Source organism: Pteropus medius, unplaced genomic scaffold (genome assembly GCF_902729225.1).
Source record: "Pteropus medius unplaced genomic scaffold, Ma_sr-lr_union100, whole genome shotgun sequence".
NCBI lineage: Eukaryota > Metazoa > Chordata > Mammalia > Chiroptera > Pteropodidae > Pteropus > Pteropus medius.
In genome coordinates this window covers 8,477,307-8,498,597 of record NW_024347788.1, presented here as the reverse complement: position 1 = coordinate 8,498,597, position 21,291 = coordinate 8,477,307, and the positions used below count along the sequence as shown (strand labels likewise).

General features: G+C 45.3%; 1 protein-coding gene and 1 pseudogene across 1 annotated transcript in view; one reads left to right on the top strand and one right to left on the bottom strand.

The window, feature by feature from the left end:
- Nucleotides 1-21,291, top strand: part of ENOX1 (ecto-NOX disulfide-thiol exchanger 1) — a 370,860-nt gene that overhangs the window by 108,462 nt on the left and 241,107 nt on the right. The gene's annotated exons all lie outside the window — the stretch shown is intronic.
- Nucleotides 18,140-18,258, bottom strand: LOC120614484 (uncharacterized; annotated as a pseudogene).

The following is a 21,291-nucleotide window of genomic DNA, read 5'->3' as shown; positions in this document are numbered from 1 at the left end:
AGGGATTAATATCCAGAATTTACAGAGAACTTCTACAACTCAACAACAACAACAACAGCAACAACAACAAACCAGGCAACTCAATTAAAAAAAAAATATTGGCAAAGGACTTGGCTAGATATTTCTTCAAAAAGACGTACAAATGGCCAACAGGTATATGAAAAGTCGCTCAACATCGCTAATCATTAGAGAAATGCAAATCAAAGCCACAATGGGACATCTCCTCATTCCTCTTAGGATGGCTAGTATTAAAAACAATAACAAGTATTAATGAGGCTGTGGGGAAATCGGAACATGTGCACACTGCTGGAAGCGATGTAAAATGACGCAGCCACTATGGAAACCAGTATTGCAATTCTCAAAAAAGTAGAATCGCCATATTATCCAGCAATTCCACTCCTGGGTATATACCCAAAAGAATTAAAAGCAGGGTCTCAAAGAGACATTTGTACACCCATGTTCATAGCAACATTATTCACAATAGCCCAGAGATGGAAGCGACCCAAGTGTTCATCGATGGACTAGTGGGTAAACAAAATGTGACATATACATACAACATGTAGTCTTTAAAAGGAAGGAGATTTTGGCATACGCTGCAGCGTGGGTGGACCTCGAGAACATTATGCTGAGTAAGATAAGCCAGTCACAAAAGACAAGTACTGAGTAATTCCACTTATATGAGGTAGCTAGAGTAGTCAGATTCATGGAAACAAGAAACAGAATTGTGGTTTTCCAGGGCCTAGAGGCAGGGGAAATGGGAAGCCGTTGTTTAATTGGGACAGAGTTTGAGTTTTGCAAAATGAAGAGAGTTCTGGGGGTGGATGGTGGTGACGGTTGCACAACCACGTGAATGTGCTTTATGCCACTGAGCGGTAGAGTTGAAAAGAGTTAAAGTGGTCAATTTTATGCGATGTGTATTTTGCTGCAATAAAAAATTAACGAAAGTATACATACATTATTTGGCACGAAATGCGAAAGCGTAGTTGATGAAATGAGGGCTTTAAGAACAAATCAAATTATTTCTCCTTCCCTCCTTCCCCTCCTTCCTTCCTAACGTGTACAGAATACCATCTAAGTGCCTCGTGTCATGCTTGACACCTGGGATACTGGTCAGAAACAGTCACTGTCCAGCACTCATGCTGCTGAATGACCCATAACTTCCGAGCTATAAGATGACAGACATGTTAACTAATGTGCATATAACTGAATTTCAGGTGGCGATGGTCTGAAAAAATAATAAAGCAGGAGGAAGCACGATGTTATGTAGGGTGCTCAGGTGAGACCTCTCTGAAACCTGAATGAGGAGAGGGACATACCCGCATCCCCCAAGACAGCTGGGGGGCGGTGTTCCCCACGGAGGAATGGGGACATGCGTGGTGTATTCGAGGGCGGCAGGGAGCCCAGGTAGCTGGCACAGAGCAAGCGGAGCCAGAGGGACAGTGGCCCTATTTATGGCCGTGGCAGGACTCGGGCTGGGTAGGATGTGAGGTAGACAGTTGTGTCAAGAATGAACCCAAAGTTTTGACCTCCACACCTGGGTGACTGGTGGAATCTGCTCTTCACCGAGGCGGGGACCCAGAGAGGGACACACGTCCAGGTGGGGAACAAGAGGTGGGCGCCTGATGACTCAGGAGCGTCTGGCAGATGAGCTTGTCGATGAAGGGAGTTGGGCCCGTGGGCAGCGGTGTGTTGGGGTGTCTCTGTGAAGGCCACAGGGCGAGACGGCAAACCGAGCCATAGCTGCATTTCAGACGTCCTCATCAAAGCTCCAGGTCAACTAAAGGCGTCCAAAGGCCGCGACAGTGTGAGGAAGGCAGTTGGGCGGCTCGGATGGTTTTGGGAAAATGATCCTGTGGCCGTAGCCGTGGCGAACGGGCAGGAAGAGGCAAATTCCATAGGTGCCGTGAAGGAAGGCAGCGGAGCGCTTGGTTAGAAGCTCTGCGTTAAGCAACGAACAGCAATGGACTTAAAAGAATCACTTAAGAGGAGTGTCTTCTCATCGGTGGTATTTGTGGCCGGCTGTGCTACTTCCCTTGTCGGGAAGGAGAATCTGGTGATTGACTGGCTACGTTTTCTGTGCTAATCACAGTCATTCAACCGACGATGGCGTTGGTTGAAGCCCGATGGTTAGACTCACCTTCTCTGAAGCCAGAATGATGCCCCAGAGGTCGGGAATATAGTTCTGTTGTCCTACAGCGTAGGGGAGCTCAGAGGCCACCAGGATTGGAGCAGGTATTGTAAACCATCATTTAGTAAAATAAGAGCCCAGGTTTCTTGCCTTGTAACCCACATCTCAGAACCGGGCGCCCCGTCCAGGGCGGGCCGAGGCACTTCGGTTTGTAATAGGCAGGCACCTTCAAGGATGCTCACGCAGGTGGCCGCGGGGCCGCGTTTTGAGAATAACTGAACTAGATTTTTCCACGTGTGAGGGAACAACCCTTGCAGTGGGTGGCTCGGGAATTGCTATCAAACTTTAGGGGTGAAAACCAGAGAGAGATCAAAACGCTTCAGGCGAGGGTGTCCCCTGGCGGCCACGCGGTCGAGATCGGAATCCTCTGTTCTTCTCACACCACCGTGCTTCCCCGATGTGCATCTGCGGAGCGGTGACACTCCCACGTCCGGCCTTATTCTGTGACCCACAGAGAAACAAGAACAGTGTGGGACAGCGCTGTAGTTCATGAAGAATCTCCATTTATTCTGAGGTTCTGTTCCTCCACGCGCTTTTGGTATTAAAACGGCCCTTCTTTTACGACATGATGGGAATTACATGCGGTTGTTGTTTTAGTGGCACGGAGGCCACCGATCCGGGTTCTAGTGCGCCGACGTCCAGGGGGACCTCCTGAAAGGACCGCATGAGCCTGCCGTCCGAGCCCCTCCCGGCGCCTGGCGGGCTCTGCGCAGCGCCGTTTGCGAACCGCCCACGTGGGCAGGTGCACCAGACCGGAGTCCGGAGACTCACGTCCTAGTCTCATCTCGCCGTTAATTAGCTGTGCGACTTGGGCAAATCACGACATTTCTCTAGGCCTGTATCATCATCTAGGGTTCCGCGTGCTTACAGGTGTATTTCTATATGTCGAAATAAGGGAGTTATTAAAATGGGTTAAGGGCTATTCTCCTTCATTATGAGTGATTCATCAGCTCTACCATACTTGTACGAAACAACAAACACAATTTTTTTATTAAGCCCAGTGCACAAAACGTTGGTAAGCCAATCCTGGCTGACCCAGGGTGGTTTTTGGTTTCAAACGCTAGTAAATCTAGATCTCTGTGGCTTAGAAGTAAAACTATTGAATTATCTGAATCTTGTTCATGCGAGGCTCGTTTTTTATCACTTTCCCTATTTTTAAATTGAGCTTTTCCCCATACTTCCCACACTGGATGTGATCAGCCTCTGACTTCTCAGAGGGTGGACCCGCCTTGCTCTCCCCAGGCCTGCTGGGCTGCTCTGGTCCTTGACTACATCGTCAGGTGCTTCAGACATGATTCTTATTCGTGACTCTGCACAGGTCAGTGTCCACGGGGTCGTAAATACTTAAGTGTCCTATCAGCTTCAGAGCTCAGATCCCCACCTGGGCAACTCTCTCGCCTTGCAGTATTTATTTTTTCGTGTAACCAGCACGTGGTGAGCCTGCTCCATCTGCTAAACACCGAGAGGGGCCTTGAGGACATAGTCCCCGACCTCGGGGACCTCTTGGTCCCAGGTAGTTAGGCTTCCAGATAAGCAATTAAAACACCATGGAAAATTTATGCTTTCGATCTACGCTCCCACTTCGATTCATGTTTACGCCAAGCAACGACCCCTTAGGGCACAGCATCTTTTGGCGTGGGCTGGGACACTGGGTCAGAGGGGTCACAGGTGCGCTCAGCCTGCCTCCTCCCTCACCTGCAGAGGCTGTTCCTGCCTTCCCTGCTCTCTGTCCTCCTTTCGTTTTAGAAGGAAACACAGGACAGTGGCCTTGTAGGCCTCAGGGACAAAGAACTACTTTGGCACCAAATGACTTGACTTGTGCGCAAGCTGTGTAGGGTGTGGAGGTAATTCGCAGCCTTCCTTGTAGGGATGAGACTAGGCACTGGTCTCATGAGAGTTTGGGCACAGCTCCTCCTTTGGGAGCGGGGGTCCTGGCCCAGGATCTGTTGTCACTGAGCGAGCTGGGCTGAGCCTCTGGCATCTGTCTGGGCTGCCCTGACCGTTCCTCTCCACGAGGACTGCACTATCCTACACAGCACACAGCTCATTGGGTTGTACCCTATTATGTCTGCTGAGGGCAGATATCTCATCGTTTTAAAGTTGATGTGAAGTGTTTTATCATTCCGTTGGTGGTGTCAGTAAGACGTTGGAGTTGATCGATTTATGTCTCTCATAATGTATCTATAAAATATAGAGTTAGTCATTCTCTTACTATAGAAAAAAAGCCTGTTTCTGGACAGAAGCGGTCAGTGTACCTCCGGCAAAGGGTCTGGACAAAAGTCAAATTATGTCGACTTTTACCCACAGTTCCAAATGATAGCACGGGCCAGGGCATGCTTGTCTTTTGTTTAGAAAAACAGTGACATGTTCTGATGCATCTCTGTGTTAAGGAAAACGGTTTCTGTCAAAGTATACCTACGAAGTGTGCATGTACACCATATACAAGTTTCTGGAAAATTCCTAGGAGTTACTGCATAACACCTCCCTCCTTCCCTCCGTTCCCTTTAGCTAAATTAGAAGGAATCACATCGTTTAGATGTGGGGGATGACTGGGGCTAAAAGGCGGCCCGGTTGGTTTGTTCCTTTCTGCTTTTATTCGGACTGGGGGTTGTGGGGGCGAGGGGCCGGGAGGGACCTTGAGACCCGGGGGCCGCGTCTCTCCCTTCTCTGGCCTCCTAAGGTCATTGTTATTTATTGTTTTCATCTTCCGTTTGGCCACACACCGGAACCTTTGGGGCTTGTCGTCAGTCTCTCCCACAGCATCGTGGTTGGTTTAAGGACGAGAATCTTACATGAGGACATCTCCCACGCTCATCAGGGCACGATCATTCCTGTGGCTGGGGGTCAGCCAGTGGAGGGACAGCGTGAATGAGTAGGACCTTCTGGCGGAGACCCACCTTCTCTCTACCTTTGCCAGCCCAGGGTAATTTCAGACTCGGAATCATCTAGATATATTTCTTTACAGTGAGGCATTTCACATCAGATTTTTTTTGTTAAGAACATGGTACCTGATACCTGTAATTATAGCCTTATGGCTAATCACTGTTTTGATTCATCGGAGTCCAAGTGTCTGTACGAACGTCTCTCCCCACCCCCCCACCCCCACTTCAGCTCAGCCCCATTCGGCCTCTCCTGGCCACACCCAGTTGTCACTAGTATTCCCGTCACAGTGGCCCCTGCTCAGTGGTGGGGCCGAGGGACGGAGCAGAGTCTCTGCACGCGGCGCCCTCCCCTGCCCACTCGCCTGGGTCCTCGACAGGACTTCGAGAGGAGTTCAGCACCTATTCTCTTGGGCACAAGGACGGGAGAGCTTTTGGACTCAGGCCAGGGTTCGAGCCCCAGCTCGGCCATCTAGTAGCTTTATGGCCTCGGGCAGATTTCTCTTCTAGCTTCACTGCCACCCTCTCTGCAAACGAAGATGATCTAACCTACCTCACAGGAGTTACACAGGTAACCAGGAAGCGCTGGCTTTCCCGCCCTTTCTGTCACCTGGTCTGGCTCTGTGTGAGGGGATGGCCACTCATCCTCTCTGTGGTGTATTTGGCAGGTGGGGACTTTATACTTCAACTCTCTGAAGTCGTATCACATTTTTCTAAAGGTCTCCTGTGGAATTGACAGAGATGATGTTAAGTCCTCTGCAGATAATAAAGGAAAAAAAGTGTGGGTTTCTGCCCTGGAGAAAGTCGCTTCGGCTTCATTCTGATTAAAGTTCACGGTGCTGTGCTAATGTCTTGCAGCGTGTCCTTGAAAAGGAATACCGTGCTCTGACTTCTTGCGCTGGATCTTTAAAGCTAAATCTCTAAAGAATCAGGCTCTTGGCTTTGGGCAGTCAGACGCGGTCGGACGGCACCCGCGCAGAAGCACCATGCTCTGCCATGTCACTTAGCTGCGCCCTTCACCTTGAAATGTGGCCCCTTTTAATTGCTCGTCCTCTGAGGTGTTGCTATAGCAGCTGGCCGTCTGGGACTCGTCTGTGGTGATTTCAGCGACCCTGCCTTTGCCAGATCACTCTTTCCTTTCTCTATCCAGGGCGATGGCCTGTGTAGGTGACAGTTGGTGCCAGGCGAGCCTGCTGCCGTGATTCCTGACACATGCAGGCCCCTGACGCAGAGCCTGCTTCTCCACTGCCCGTCTGTCGATCCTGACCCTGCTCTCTTCACTGCTGGGGTTGTTGCAAAGCATCCTGGGGCGTGGACCTGCTTGCTGTCCCTTCCTTGACCCTGGAGGGCTCACATCATGCTTTCTATCTTAGGGCCACCTTCTCCTCAAACGCCCTCGGCTCTGCCTGGCCAAGGGCCACCACACCAAAGCGTCCCTAGTCCTGTGTCCGTGTAGCTCATTTGATGGTAGTTTTGTTCATGGGTCCTTATCCTGTGTCTCTCCATCTGGATAAAAAGCCCCGTGGAAAGAAAAGATGACATCGTATTTTTTTTTACCCCATCCTGCTAGCCTCGCTTCTTCACATAGTAGGAGATAAGTCAGGATTTGTTAATAATTATCTTAGTCCTTTTGGGCTGCTGTAACAAAAACGCCCAGAACTGGGTGGCTTATAAACAAACGAAATGTATTTCTCACCATTCTGGAGGCCGGGGAGTTCAAGATCAAGGTGCCATCAGATTCTGTGTCTCGTGAAGGCTCATTTCCTGGTGTCTTTTCAACGTAACCTCATAGGACAGAAGGCATAATTAGATCTGTCTCAGGCCGCCTTCGTAAGGGCACTAATCCCATTTTTAAGGGCTTTACCACGTGACCTAATCACCTCCTAACACCGTAACTTTGGGCGTTAGGGTTCAACATATGAATTTGGAGGGACACAACTTTCAAACCAGAACAGTGACGCTAGACATTTTCTAAAAATTTAAATAAAATATAGTTGGGAAATACTAAAACAGAAAAACCTTGCCTTTTACTTTAGGGAACTTATTAGTGAGATATTTAGACCATCAAGATTCCTCGTGTGAGTCTAGGATGAGTATTGTATTTCAGGGACTCTAAGGAACAACCAGGGACAACGGTGGTGAAATGTGTTCCGGCATAGGCCGAGGAGGGGTCTCCGGGACCTGCTCCTGACCTCCTGTAGGAGAGTTGGTAAAAATCGGTATTACCCAGTGTCATGGCGATGAAACCCAATCCCCGAGCCAGCTGGAGCGGTCGTTAAGTAGGCACTGTCACAGTTCTAAACTAGAGTTCGCTTATTTACTCAATTATTAGATGAACATTTACTGTCAGCTAAGTGCTCTGCTGGGTTCTGGGAACGCTGAGTGAAGGGGGCATTGACTCATTCAGGAGACTGGTAGCCCAGAGGGGAGGCAGACACGTTAGCCGACGCTTCCGCTGTCGTGTAAGCACTCGGGGACGGGGCATTCCACGGGACACCGGGGGGCTAGATGGGACATACACCCACTGGAAGTCCGAAAGCATTTCTCTAGTCTGAGGGCGAGATACCCCATCCTTTAGAGTATCAGTCTGATTCTGCCAAGAGGTGGCTTATGGCAGAAGCCAGAGAAGATCACGGGGGTGAAGAGATCCCAGAGCTTTCTGGGTCTGATTCTGCCTCCGCTCGCTGGCTGTCCGCTGTCCCCAAGGCCTGCTCCTGGGGTCCGCTCTGCGGCCAGGGGCCTCCCGGTCTTCACTCTCTCAGGCCCCATTTGGCTTTCTGTCAGGTGCTGTGGGCAGCCTGAGGTGACCTCGCCACTGCCTTGGAGCTGGTCAGAGGTAGGTCCTGGAGAGTGTGTGGAAAGCATTTCACGCACTGGTGACAGCTCGAGCTGAAGTGCAGAGACAGGAAATGGGAAGAAACAACCACAGTGGTGGCCAGTCAGGCTGTAGAGGCCGGTGGAGGCTCCGATTTTAGGCCAGAGAATCTGTTCCTTATTAGCAGACAGATAAGTTTGTTTGTTTGTTTTTTAACCGGCATGTGATTACCGCAGTGCTGTAGGCTGGTGAGTCAGAGGTGGTGCGTGGGGTGGATGAGATGGAGAGAAACACACACATGTTCAATAATGTTTTGAATTGAACTGAACTGAACTGAACTGAACTGAATTGAATTGAATCCGTTGCATTTGTCTGGGTCTGAATTAATACGCATCTCGGTTGCCCTGACAACGCCCCTCCCCGCCACTTTTGCATGAAGATTCCTAACTTAAAGGAACCACGGGATTATTTATACACTTGGAGCCAGCTCCTAGGCTTTCCGTGGTCTCTTTAGGCTCGGGTCTTTCATGCACCGTGAAAGGAAAGGAGATTTGGCGAAGGCTCTTGACCAAGGCTGGGCTGGGCAGAGTCCGGTCACATACTGCCTGGGACCACTACCGTCCATCTTAAGTTTAATGAAAGAATGTTAAAAGGAGCGAAGCGTCCATGCAGTTATGTTTTCCATGATTTACTTTTAAATTCTTCGATGTGGACACTGTGGGAGTGTGTATTGTATGTGAATAAATCTACATTTCAAAAATGGAGACTACCCAGCTCAGGGTGTTTAGCTGGTATTGGAAAGTCTCCTGAGACGGTGACCATAGATGCTTGGGTGACCTTCGACCTTCGTATCTAATCGCTTCGTATCTAATCGCGGGGAGGATGTAGAAGCCCCGCCCCCAGGGCTGAAATGAATGAGTTTGGAGGTTCGTGGACGCCCCCCTCCCCCGGCCAGTGCATCGCCTGGGCGCGGTGGAAGAGTCCGGGGAGCGGACCAGGGAAGCCGGTCCCTCGTGAGCGCGCCTGCCGCTCGCAGCTGTCCAACGTCTCGGAGGCGGAGGCGGGACCGTCCCGAGCCGCGGGAAGAGGCAGCTCAGCGCTGCGCCAGGATGTCGCATGTGCCCGCGCCGAGCTTCTGATCCAGAACCCCCGGGAGCGGAGCCAGGGGGCTCCACTCGGAACCGACCGCGCAGCCGTGGCTCGCAGGGGTCGGGGCACCCGGCAGGACGGGGCGGCCAGGCATGGTCAGGTCAGCCCTCGCACGTCGGTCCCCGCAGGTCAGTCCCCGCGTGCTCCGGGTCGCCTCTGCGCAGGGACACCCGCCGCGCCCGCAGCTCGGTGTCCCCGGCTCGCCCCGGATCCGCCTTGCAGGGAAGCGCGAGGCTGTGCCGTGACCGGGGCGGTTTGGGATGCCCGCCGGAGAGCCCGGCACGGCCAAGGTCACGGCCACGGCCACGGCGGGGCGCGCGCTCCCGAGCTTTCCGCCAAAGCCCAGACCAGGCTTCCTTTGATAAACGATGGGTGTCACAGAACCGCGGGGCGTCACGCGAAACTTGCCGCGCGACCTGAAGACTAGAGGGCATTTTTCCTCAAATCACTAGGCCAAAACCTTCATAAACATATTTTCCATCATCAGATATCACCGTGAGGTACAGCATAGCCGCTTTTATCTGAAACGCATTGTTTATTTTTTGTGCTAACCCGAGCTCCCCATCACCGAATTAGCGTCACGGCTTCAGCCCGTTTTCGTCATAGGGTACTGTGTAGAAGGAAAAATTAATTGGGTCTGTTTATGCTATAGTCGCAAATTCCGGTTTGTGTTTCTCTGACAGACTTTCTTCGAGGTGAGGGAAAAGACTACATCTCTTTAAAAGGAAAAACAAAACGCCAGTGTGTCTGCTTGGCATGCGCACCCGCTCAAGCAGTTAGTGAGCTGCACGGGCTGGGGAAGCTGATATTCTGCGTTTGGGCTGCTTCGCTTGTTTAAACGGTTTTAAGTACAACTCGGGTGGCTTTCCAGGCATGTGAGAAATTCTTACCCTAAGCCTGCAGAACATTTCGCAACTATCCACTTTGATTTACTCAGCTCCTGAAAGACAAGTTAGGTAAAAAACTAACGAGGCCTTTCTCGAAGCAGGAGCCAAAGAAACAAAGCACTACAGCTTGCCCCTTGTTCTTCTGCGAAAGAATTTCATTTTCCCCGAATGGCTTCAGTGGTCACCACAGAGCGAGGGAACTCGATCCTTCAGTAGCCAGGCGAGCGAGCTCTCAACATTTCTTGCTTCTGCCAGCTGGAGGAGAAAGGCCTGGATCCCCAAGCCAAGCTTCGCGGCTCCCAGCGGCTCACATGTTTATACCCTGCTCTGGGGTTAACACCTCCCTCTGTGCTGCAGGAGAGTCCTAGAAACCTGGGTCTAATTCACATTTTCAGAGATCAATAGAGGACTTCCCACTGGCTTAAATGATCATTTTAGAGGTATTTTCTCTGAAATTTGGATTGCTCTCCGATTGAGAGTAGCTTTACATTTCTGCTCTCCAGGCTTCCTGTCCAGAAATTAATGGTATATAAATGAACGCACAGTCGTGGGAGAAGGTGGTGAATTCTATTATAAAGCGCACAGCCAGCCAGTCCTTGCTTTGTATACAACCTTGCATTTCTGCCTCAAGCATCTGTGACACTCCTGTTCACCTCTGGAGCAGAAAACAAATAAGGCTTGATGTCTGTCCTTAGGGCGTTTTTGGTCCCCAGTGGAGGCTGGAGGCTGAGGGCAGATCTGACTGTGCATCTCGGTGTAATTAGTGCCAGGAGACCCGTGAGCAGTGGGCCCCTGAACAGCAGCAGAAGAGAATCTCGCTCATCCCGGACATCCAGCGACAGTGTCCAGGTTTTGTCAGACGGGGAGGAATTAGCCATGTGAAGGGGACGGGGCCACACAGGGCGTATTAGCAAGGAGGACAGAGCCGGGAAGGCACAGCGGTGTGGAGTAGGAGGACATCCTGGAGAAACTCGAAGCTCCACCTCGAAGCCTGAATCAGAGGTGCCTGGGGGCGGTGCTGTCCCCGTGCTTGTCGCGGTAATTGCCGACCTTCTTCTGGAGCTGCAGGTCCCGCGTAGTATGGGGGTTGACACGGGAACAGACAGCCTGGGGTCACATCTGTGTGTGTGATGTGAAGCAAGGCCCTCTGGGTTCTCTGTGCTTACGTTCCCCATCAAGAACGTGGGCATTATAATATTATCTACCGCAGAAGGTCGCGGTGAGAATCTAATCAAGTAACAGGGCCTCACATGCAGAAAATACTATGTATTTGTTAAGTAAAAACGTGAGAGACCAGGAGGGTCAGGACAGTGGCTGTTCATTCAAGACACTCAAATGAAGAAGAAGAACATAAAAACTCCCAGAGATGTTCCTCGTGAAAAGCTGGCTAACCCTCCAGCGTTTAGGCAGTGACTAGGACTTGCCTAGGGAGCCTGTCGAAATGCAGATTCTTGGCCCTGCCCTCTGCTAATCTATTCTTAGCTCTTGGCTGGGCTCCAGGATTATGCACTATAAAAATCACACCATAGTGACTTTTAAGCAGATGGCCTCGGAATCTTTTTGAGCCTGTTCCTCAGTGTTTGCCCTTTGGGAGTCAGTGACTCACAGGGACTCACAGGCCGGCCTTCTGGCCCCAGCTCTGCCACTTCCTGGTCGGCTAACGCTGTGAACATCCGTTGATCTGAGGATAATGTCATTGCACTCACTGTGTGAGGGGATGATGTGAGATGTGTATCTGAAAGGCACCGGTGAACCGGCCATGTTTAAATGGCTCGTTATTAGAAACGAGGCACCTCAGCCCACACCTTGGGCAGACAGGAAGCCTCAGTCCTGATGACAAGGTTGTTTTAGGCTTGCGGGGGGAAGGGGGATCAAAGCCAGACTTCTGGCCACTTTTCTGCATAGAATCCACCTGTCCCTTCTATGGCATCTTGATTGATTATCCAGCTAATAAGTCAAGCGCTCAGCTGACACAGGTCAAGAGAGTTTCTACTTTATAAGGCAAATCCATTATTTAGAGAGCTCTAATTGAAAGAAAGTTGTGCAGAGTAAGCCAAAATGGGCCTACCGTTCAATTTCTACACATCGTTTCAGACAACTGAGTTTGGAAGCGTTCCTTAGAACGGGCAGTTTGGATGGAGTGGGACCAGAACCCAGAACTGGGGTGGTGTGAGCACAGAGGAGGGTCGGCTGGCTAAGCATCGTGCGCCGTGTCCGCCCCGCTATTTAAGTTAACAGTCCCTCTCAAACGATGTGCTTGGCTACGGCTGCTCATTCACGTGCCAGTGCGAAAAGGGAAGAGGATTTAGAAAAAAATAAAGGATCGGAGAGACATTTTATGATTTATTAAGATAAAAATATGTTCGGTGCTAGACAGAAACATTTTCCTGAGGTATAGTTGCTTCTGGTGTAGGAATTTAGCAGCTACCCATAGGGACTTACTGTGACGGAACAGAATATTTAAGATTAAAAAGAAAACATACTCTCGGCTGGGAATTTAGGGTATATAACAGTGGTTTGAAGTGCATTTTATTCTAATTTAAATAGAATCCAACAAAAAAAAGGGCTGAAATCCGAAAGTGCCTCTTTGTCTCTGGAGATAAATGTGAAGCAGATACCATTGTTCTGCGTAACCCATAAAGATAAAATCTAATTATTCCTGTCCTGCTCACCGCCTTCTGAGAGAAATAGACACACGTGCAAATGTGTGTATAAATGTTCCTGAATGTAAGCAAGCATTGCATTGATATGTGCATTTCGTAGTTAAAGATTTTCATGTTTTCTATGAAAACATTTTATTGTTCATATAATAAGTTAATGAATAATTGTAGTGTTGAGATTTTTATTTTTATTTTTATTTTTGAAAACTATCATTTTTTTAAAATTGTGATCAACAGCTAACAGAGAACTTTTACTTGAAGGCAAAAGAGTACTTGTTTTTTTTTTTTTTCCTCTTTTTTTATTTATTGATTTTCAATGTATTCATTACTTTTGCGTTATTTTTCCTCACGTTAATAAATCTCATAAGGAAATGTAAACCAGAGATGGAGATTTGGTCATCCTGTTTCATCTGTCATTTTAAAAGCTCTCCCAAATTTCCTGGTGGGGTAAATGGGTAGTTGCTTGTGTTTAGTTATAGACAGTCCATTGGGTTGCAAGGTGAGGTTTGTATTAAGAGTAATGAAATAATACTTATATTGTTTATTACTACTTCAGGGTGTATTTTTAGAGTTACCCTCTCCAGTATTTATTAAAACGATAAATGATAAGAGAAGAGGGATCAGGGGCAAAAGATAAACCTCAGAGAAATAGGAACGCTCCCAGCTTGTGCCTATCTCTCTAGTCTTGTTTCTTGTTACTTCTCTCCTTATCTACGCACCAGCCCTTCCTTCTCTGGGCTTTTAATGTCTCTCCCCCTCCCTTCCCCTGCTTATTTAATTGTGCCGCTCCCTCTTACCCCTAACTGCTTTCCTTTTCTTTTTCCTGACCCAGTGCTATTTATTTTTAAGGCCTCGGGATAAACGCCAGGTGTTTCAGGAATCCTTTGCGATCTCTCTACTCCCCACCTAACGTGCTGTTCTTTCTACCCTACCACCCAGCACAAATTATGATTATTATTCCTTCTACTGTGAGTCTTCCCAGCTATGCTGTAAACCCCAATGATGCCAGAAACTCTGTCTTATTCTGTCTCATTATGTCTCTGGCAATCAGCATAATGTGTGACAGATCTTAGGTACTTGAGTAATAATACTTGTTAGAAAAAAATGGATAAATAAATGGATGACTGGATGGACGGATGGATGGATAGCTGGATGGATGGATGGGTGGATGGGTGGATGGATGGGAAGGGATGAATGGAAGGCAATTTGGATAGATGATAGATGAAATATGAAATGGATGAATGGGCAGACAGATGGACGATGGAAGGTAGATGGTAAGTAGATAGATGGATGGGTAGCGATGAATGGATGGAATGGACGAATGGATGAATGCATTTTGAAGAGGCCGGTAAGTAATGGATGAAAATTGGTGGTTGATGGAAATAGATGAAGAGCTGATGGTAAGAATGGATGGATGATGAATGAATTGATGAAGGATGAAATGGATAGATGGACAGATTGGATGGATGGAAATGGATGGAAGGGTGGGTCGGTGGGTGGATGGATGGATGGGTGGAAGGATGGTTGGTGGCCCCGTGAGTCAGGATCTTACTAATAGCAATTTGAGCCAATAAATTTGTAGTTCTTTGGTTCTTATAATAAATACAGGTTGTTTGATTTATTTTACTGCTATGCAAAAAGGCACGTAAAATATAAACATCCACATATGAAAGCTGATAACATCCCAGTTACTTGCTTGGCCAACATTGGGGAGAAAATACTGCATCGGTTTTGGAAGCGCTCTAAAAATGCATTTCTAACGTTTAATTTTTTATCGTAAATGGTATTCTTTATTATGTAGTATGTTAGACATCTCTAGAATCGTGTTGGCAAGTCTTTCAGTCAATTAAATGCTCATTGGCAAAGTGTTTCAAAATATTTGGGTAAACTTTGGAGCTGTCTGCCATCCGGAAGCTCACATGACATTTCCATGTCAGTATGTTGCTTTTTTATTGCATTTTGTTCTCTCGTCACTTGAGTGCCTCTTGCCAGCTTTTGTTCTCAGGATGGAATAGGTTTGAATTTTTGGATGAAAATATGCAAAATGGTAGCCTCAAACAGAGTTGTGTAATTAGAAGTGTATATAGTACAGTCGGAAGGAAAACAAGTTGGAATTAGCTTTCTGGGCTCTGTTACTCTGGGAGGATTTTTGTGCACTGTCTGTAACAGTTTCAATCTGAACAGCCGTTTTTAGACCTACCAGTAATAGAAAAAGTCAACTTGATCTTATAAAAGAATCAATCGATCATGCTTCTCTATGTATGTTGTATAATGTATGTAAATATAAACACACAGACACACACTTCTCAGCTGTACCCTGGGGTATTGGCATGGCCACCTATGGAAAGGAGATTTCTGCTGATTTCTGCTTAGATCTTTTAGGATGAACCCGAAGGATTATTACAGCCTGAAGCAGCAGCAGCTGCTGGTGACAGTTTTTCCCCTACAAGGAGGTAAAATCCTGCAGACCAGTGGCCTAACATTTCCCAAAGCACTAAAACAGAGCAAATAAGAATCAGTGAAATGGCATATTGCCTGATGCTTTATTTGGGGAAATTTAGAATTTCTTTTGGCAAACTCCTTCCCAAGAGAACCCCTTGACCTACTTTAGTAAATTCCAATGGAAAGATCTTACTCACAACTCGGAATGTGCTTCAGAAGTGGTGTGTCGCTTTGTTTTGAGTTTTTCCTTTTGAAGCCTCCGGAAAAATTCACTTCAATCTGACATGTTTACATTGAAGTAAACTGACGTCTGGATTTCAATACTGATGAAGCAAAGAGTCAATATAAACATCATTTCACAAAGCCTATCACGTGTCCAATAATCATAAACTAAGCTCTGAAGAATGAAATCGCTATCTGAAAATACATTAGCTTACCAACTCTAAGAATGTTCCACAAGCAAATCTTCCTAACAATTAAAGCTGTTTTACTTTTCAAAGAAGCTTGTCATGTCCAGGTCACTTTAAACGGCCTTCAGGAGGAAAAAAAAAAAACCACATTTAGCAATATGCTTTGAAAAACATGCAAAGAGTGAGTAGACAGCCGAAAACTGCCTCTGTGATTTGAATGCCTCAGCTAACGTCCATATTTTACCCTAAATATGTAACTCGCGGAACCGTGGCTCCTCTGAAACTTCAGGAATTCGGGAGTATGAAATTTGTCCTTAAACTTGTCTAGCTTAAGTTAAAAAAAAAAAAATCACGAACGGACATGATCTAATGTCTCTATTTTTTCTGCATCGCTGTGGTACAGGAGCTGCACATCAGCATGAGCAACGGTACTAACGCTTTCCACGTGCCAGGCCCGGTTTTCACTGAGTTATATGTAGTGACCCTTTTAAATCTCACGACAGCCCTGTAAGTTAGGCACTATTATCGCCCAACTTACAGATGAGCAAACGAAGCATGAGGTTAAATAACTCGCTCAAGGTCATACAGCTGGTAGGTAAGTCAGTCTTAAACCGGGGCTGGGCCCACGCAGGCTGGTTCCAGACATTATACGCTGAGTGACTGCACTGTTCTGCCCGCCACCTGTGGCTGTGTCCAGGGACACAGGCCAGTGTTAAGAGTTCACAGTGCAGGGAATGGCTTTGCCGGGGCCTTTGGAGCTGGCCCGGCGGGGGGTCGGATCGTGTGGGATAACGGTGGTAACTAATGTCTTAGGACGTTTTAGAGTTTGCAAAGCGCTTTCACCTGTACATGCTCCTTTGCTCTCTACAATGAAATTATAAATTTCCAGAATATTTATTATACATCGGACGCTCTCTAGAAGGTGGGATACAGCAGGAAACAAGACGACATCCTTGCTCTCATAGAGCTCATCTGCTTAAAAGGGTCGCGTAGTCGTTGTGGTGTCAGTAACGAGCATCGCTGTGTGTGAAAGCCTCAGAACCTGCAGTGCAGGCAGGCAAGGCAGTGAACTACTGTCCTCTCCTGATTCTGAAAGACTTGTGAAAATTTACCTGGAAGGGTCTGGGAGGGTCCTTAAGCTCTGACTTCATTCACAGCAAGGCGACCCTGTAGCACTGATAGATTATTTACCCTTTTTGGTTGTTATTCTAGTGCCAGAACATTTTGGTGGCTCTTTCTAGTTCTCTCTGTCACGTAGGACTACACAGTCATGAGAACGTGTGTCTGGAAACTTTGCAGCAGCTAGAAAATTCTCATTCAGGAAGTGGAGGGAGCCTGTTTTTTTTTTTTTTCCCTTACGAAAAGCAAGCCAGCGTTCATTTTTAAACCTCCTACAAGATGGGAAATATTTAAAGTCTGCTGTTGAATTTCACATGTCGGCCTATATCAAATGACATTAGAAAAACTCTTCATTTGAAATGTTTAAACACAGAGCAAAGGATATTTGAAGATGAATGAGAATACCATACACAATCTCTACAGTCTTTCTTATTTTGACATTTGTCTCTTTTTTAAGGTTTCTTACTTCATTTTTACTTTTTCCAAATCTATATCACAGAGTCGTCATTATATCCAGAAAATTCAACTTCATGCCATACCAGGGACATCCCAAATTTCAAGTGACATAAATTCTGTGCTGTCCTGGCATACCTAATGTCACTTGGGCTGTATCGTGTTCGATGGTGGAAGTATTGTGTCCCAGAACTGAACGTTGGGGAGGTGGCTCGCGGACCCCTATTCCGGTGGGCAGTTTGTCCTATCGCTTGCTGGAAATTGCAGAGGACATAAACGACAGACCCAGAATACTTGGGGATGATCGGTGAGCAGAGGAGACAGATCCGCCCCTTTCTCTGATATGTGCTAGAGCTCTTGTGGAAAGTCACGAAGGACAAAGTCACATTCACCTCACGTGTCTCACAAGTGTTTAACCACAAATTTTTTTTATTATTTCTTTAACACCCAATATCCCTGAAGGAGGCTATGTCACATATTCTAAAATGTTTCTGTGATAATGTCTGCCACAGAATGGGATTTATAGACGGCGTTTCTATTTGAGACTTTAAAATGTTGTATTTTAATTTCTGAAACACCTTCTTACTGAAATGTGGAGGGCTATACTACGAAGCACATAGACTAGTTGGATGATTTCCAAATAGATGTTTTTTAAACGTTAATAAATATCTCACATTTTTTTAATCCAAAAAATACATCCGTATGCTTTTAAAAATTGAGAAATACGACCGACTTATAACAAAAAGCTATAGTCTTGGATCTCGCTCTCGGATTTATTGCACAGAGAAACGCTTATAATTCTTTTGATGTTTCTGTGTTTATATTTTTGTTAGTGCTTTTATAGCTCTAAGAATATTTGTAATATTGGCTGAATCAAGTATGTGTGTATAATTACCATTCTTCGATTTGTCAAGTTTAGATGTTACCTATTGACTTATTATGGTAGATAAGGAAGTAGCTTATTTATATTGCTGCCTCCACACTCTCAATATATGCAACATTTTTAGTTCTTCTCTTGTTCCCTATGTACCTTTATTTTAATTTTATTTTTTTAGACGAGGCAACCCTTGGTTGACCTCACAGATGGCCAGGATCTTGTGAATTTACAGTCCTTTATTTATTTTTTTTATTTTTTCACACCTACAGCACCTGGTCTTCCTAGGTGGTCTCCCACCCAAGTACTAACCAGGCTCGACCCTGCTTCGTCTCCGAGATCAGACGGGATCGGGCTTGTTCAGGGGAGCATGACCATAGACCCCTATGTACCTTTAAAAAATACACTCATTCCCATTATCTGTCTTATTAACTGTAGATAGTATCTAATGATTTCTTACTTTGTAAGACGAGAATAATGCCCTTTCCTAACTACTTCTCCCATTAATACCTCCCAGTGCTCTCATCCGTGCTTTTATTTTTATGTTATTAAAGTTGATATCATTTGTATGTGACTTTTAACTATATTAAGACTTTAGTGTTTTGTCCTAGGTAATTCTAAAGCTTAAAAATCAATACAAAAAGTATTATGAATACGTAATTAGCTCTCACTGCTGATCAAAGCGCTATACTATAATTACGTTGACTTACTTCGTATAGCTTTTGTTATGTCCTAGAGTTTCTACTTGCTTTTATTTTTCTTTGCCTCATCTGTCTTTATGGCATCGTTACGTACCTTCCGTTTCTCAGGAGGTAGAATTAAATCTTCGGAATGCCCTCTGTTCCCGGACATCTCCCGCTGTCCCCGACTATAGCATCCGTTGTCTGGGCATCTTGTCTTAGGTCCATCTTCCCTGGACCCATGTCTTCCTCTTCCTCACTTCGATTCCATGTGCTACTGGAGCATGTCCTCAAGCATCTTCAAAGAAAGGGAATGTAGGAAGTAAATATTCTGAATTTCTCCATATCTGAAAATGACTTGATTGATATTTTGGCTAGATCAAGAATGATAGGTTAAAAATAATTTTCCCTGGGAATTCGTGAGACATTGTCCTATGTTTAGCATCCAGTGTTGCTGATAAAAAAATCAGATTCCTGATCCCTTTTCCTCCCCTCAGTTTTTAGAAACTTATTTTTAGGATGTCTTAATAAAACATCTGGTTATGGTTCTTTTCTTCATGGGCCCTTTCGATGGGCTTTTTAACGGGCGCTTTCATTCTGAAAACTTTTGACCTTTAGTTATGGGAATTTCTTTTAAATTATTTCTTCGATTATTACTTCTCTGTTTTTCTTTGGAATTCTCTTTAGAAATCTTAGTACTTGAGCCTCTGGTTGGATTCTGTACATATTTCCTCTTGTGTTTTCCATTTTTCTTTTAGCGTTTCGTTTAACTTTTTGAGAGATTTATTTAAAACTATTTTCTTACCATATATGGATTTTTATTATTGACTATTATACTTTTAATCTTCCAGTACTTTATCTTATTCTCGGATTGTTCCTCTTTTTTTTTTTATAGAACTCTGTTCCTGTTTTTTAGAGTTTTTAAAGTTCTCGTCTGTTCTCCAAATTATTCAGGTTTCTTCCAGGGTCCTTTTTGTTTGTTTGTTTGCTTATTATAGATATTTTCCTTTATCTTTCCAACTTACTTCAAAGTCCGTCAAAAGTCATTATCCAAATATATTTAAGAATGCAAATTTGACTAGGAACTCCATATCATCAGTGATTATAGCCCAGAGTCTCGCTTTTGACAGAGCTGTTTTGGAAATCTGATTGTTTTCCAGGAGGCTTCTTCGAGTGTCTGCATTCTTTTGATCATCCTTCCTTCCTACATGTATCCACGTTATAGCTTTATCAGTCTTCAGCACATTTCTGTCATCTGGGATTTTGCTAGAATGTTTCATTCATTCCCGTTCGCTTTGGTTTTGTAGAGTTAAGACCATTTGTACTCTTGACTTTAGTATTAAAGGGAACCTGAGAAGGCACGGGATAAGCCAATGTGACCAGTTTGCCATCTTGAAATATCCTGGAAACATCTAGAACCAGGATAAATCTCACGTCTTCTTACAGCTGTTTGAGAACTGAAGAAGTGAAATAATTTGGTTTTAACTTACTAAAGGACAGCTGTGTTTCTTTTACTTACTCATTTTCTAAGAGTCAGTTTTACCATCATTATTTTTGAAGTACGAGTGGTTATGTACGCTAACTTTGATTATTTTCTTCCCTTGTGGTGCCCTGTGTCTTCTTGGAAATAGTTGTTATGGCTATTTCTAACAGCCATAATATCACTAACGAACTACAACGTTACTAATAAATTGTTCTCCTTTAGGTCATTTCATAAAATTCAGTTATGTTTAATTATAAATCCAAACTACTCTAGACTGTATCTCACAAAAGAGAGCATAAGTTCAATGATTAATACAGACACAAGGAGGACAGATTTCTATCCAAATATGAATGTGTGGAATGATACAATAGATTGTTTTTAATTAAAAAAAAAAACAAAAAACATCACTTAGAAATAATTTAAGATTTAACAAATAATTTGAGATTTACAAGGACAATACACAGAGGTCTGGTCTACCCTTCCCCCAGCTTATCTTAATACCTGTGGTACCACAGTTACCTAACCACGGTACATTCATCAAAACTAAGAAATTAACGTCGGTATAGTACAATTAGCTAGACTCCGCACTTTACTCAGACTTCACCAGTTTTTCAATTCTGCTTTTTCTTCTGTTCTTGGATCCAGACTAGGGTACCACTAGGGTCACGTCCCCTTAGCTTCCTCCAGTCTGTGGCATTGTCACAGGTTTTCCTTGTTCTTCATGATCTTGACAGTTTTGAAGAGTACTCGTCAGATATTTTGCAGAATAGCCCTCAGTTTTCTTTCTGATGTTTTGTTAACGTTGGAAGAGGTTTTTGGATTCTAGAGAAGAATACCACAGAGATGAAGTGCCCTTTTCATCATATAAAAGGTATATGATATCAACATGACTTTAATGGATGCTATGAACCTTGATCACTTGATTAAGGTATATCTGCCAAGTTTCTTCACAGTTACTATTTTCTTTTTCTATATTACGTTCATTTCAAGCAAGTCACTAAGTCTAACACACGGTTAAGGGAAGAAAAATTAAGTTATATCTCCTGCGTAGAAGAGTATCAAAGAATATTGGATATATGTTAAAACGACCAGAGTAATTAATAAATATTTGGTGGTGGGGGGGTACTTTGAGGCTAGTTAACTCTTCCTCAGATTTTCACCCCCCGATTTTAGTATTCATCATTGGATCTTGCCTGTAGCAATTACTATTGGTGTTCTAATTATTTTCTATTTCCCTCCTTTCTATTTTCCA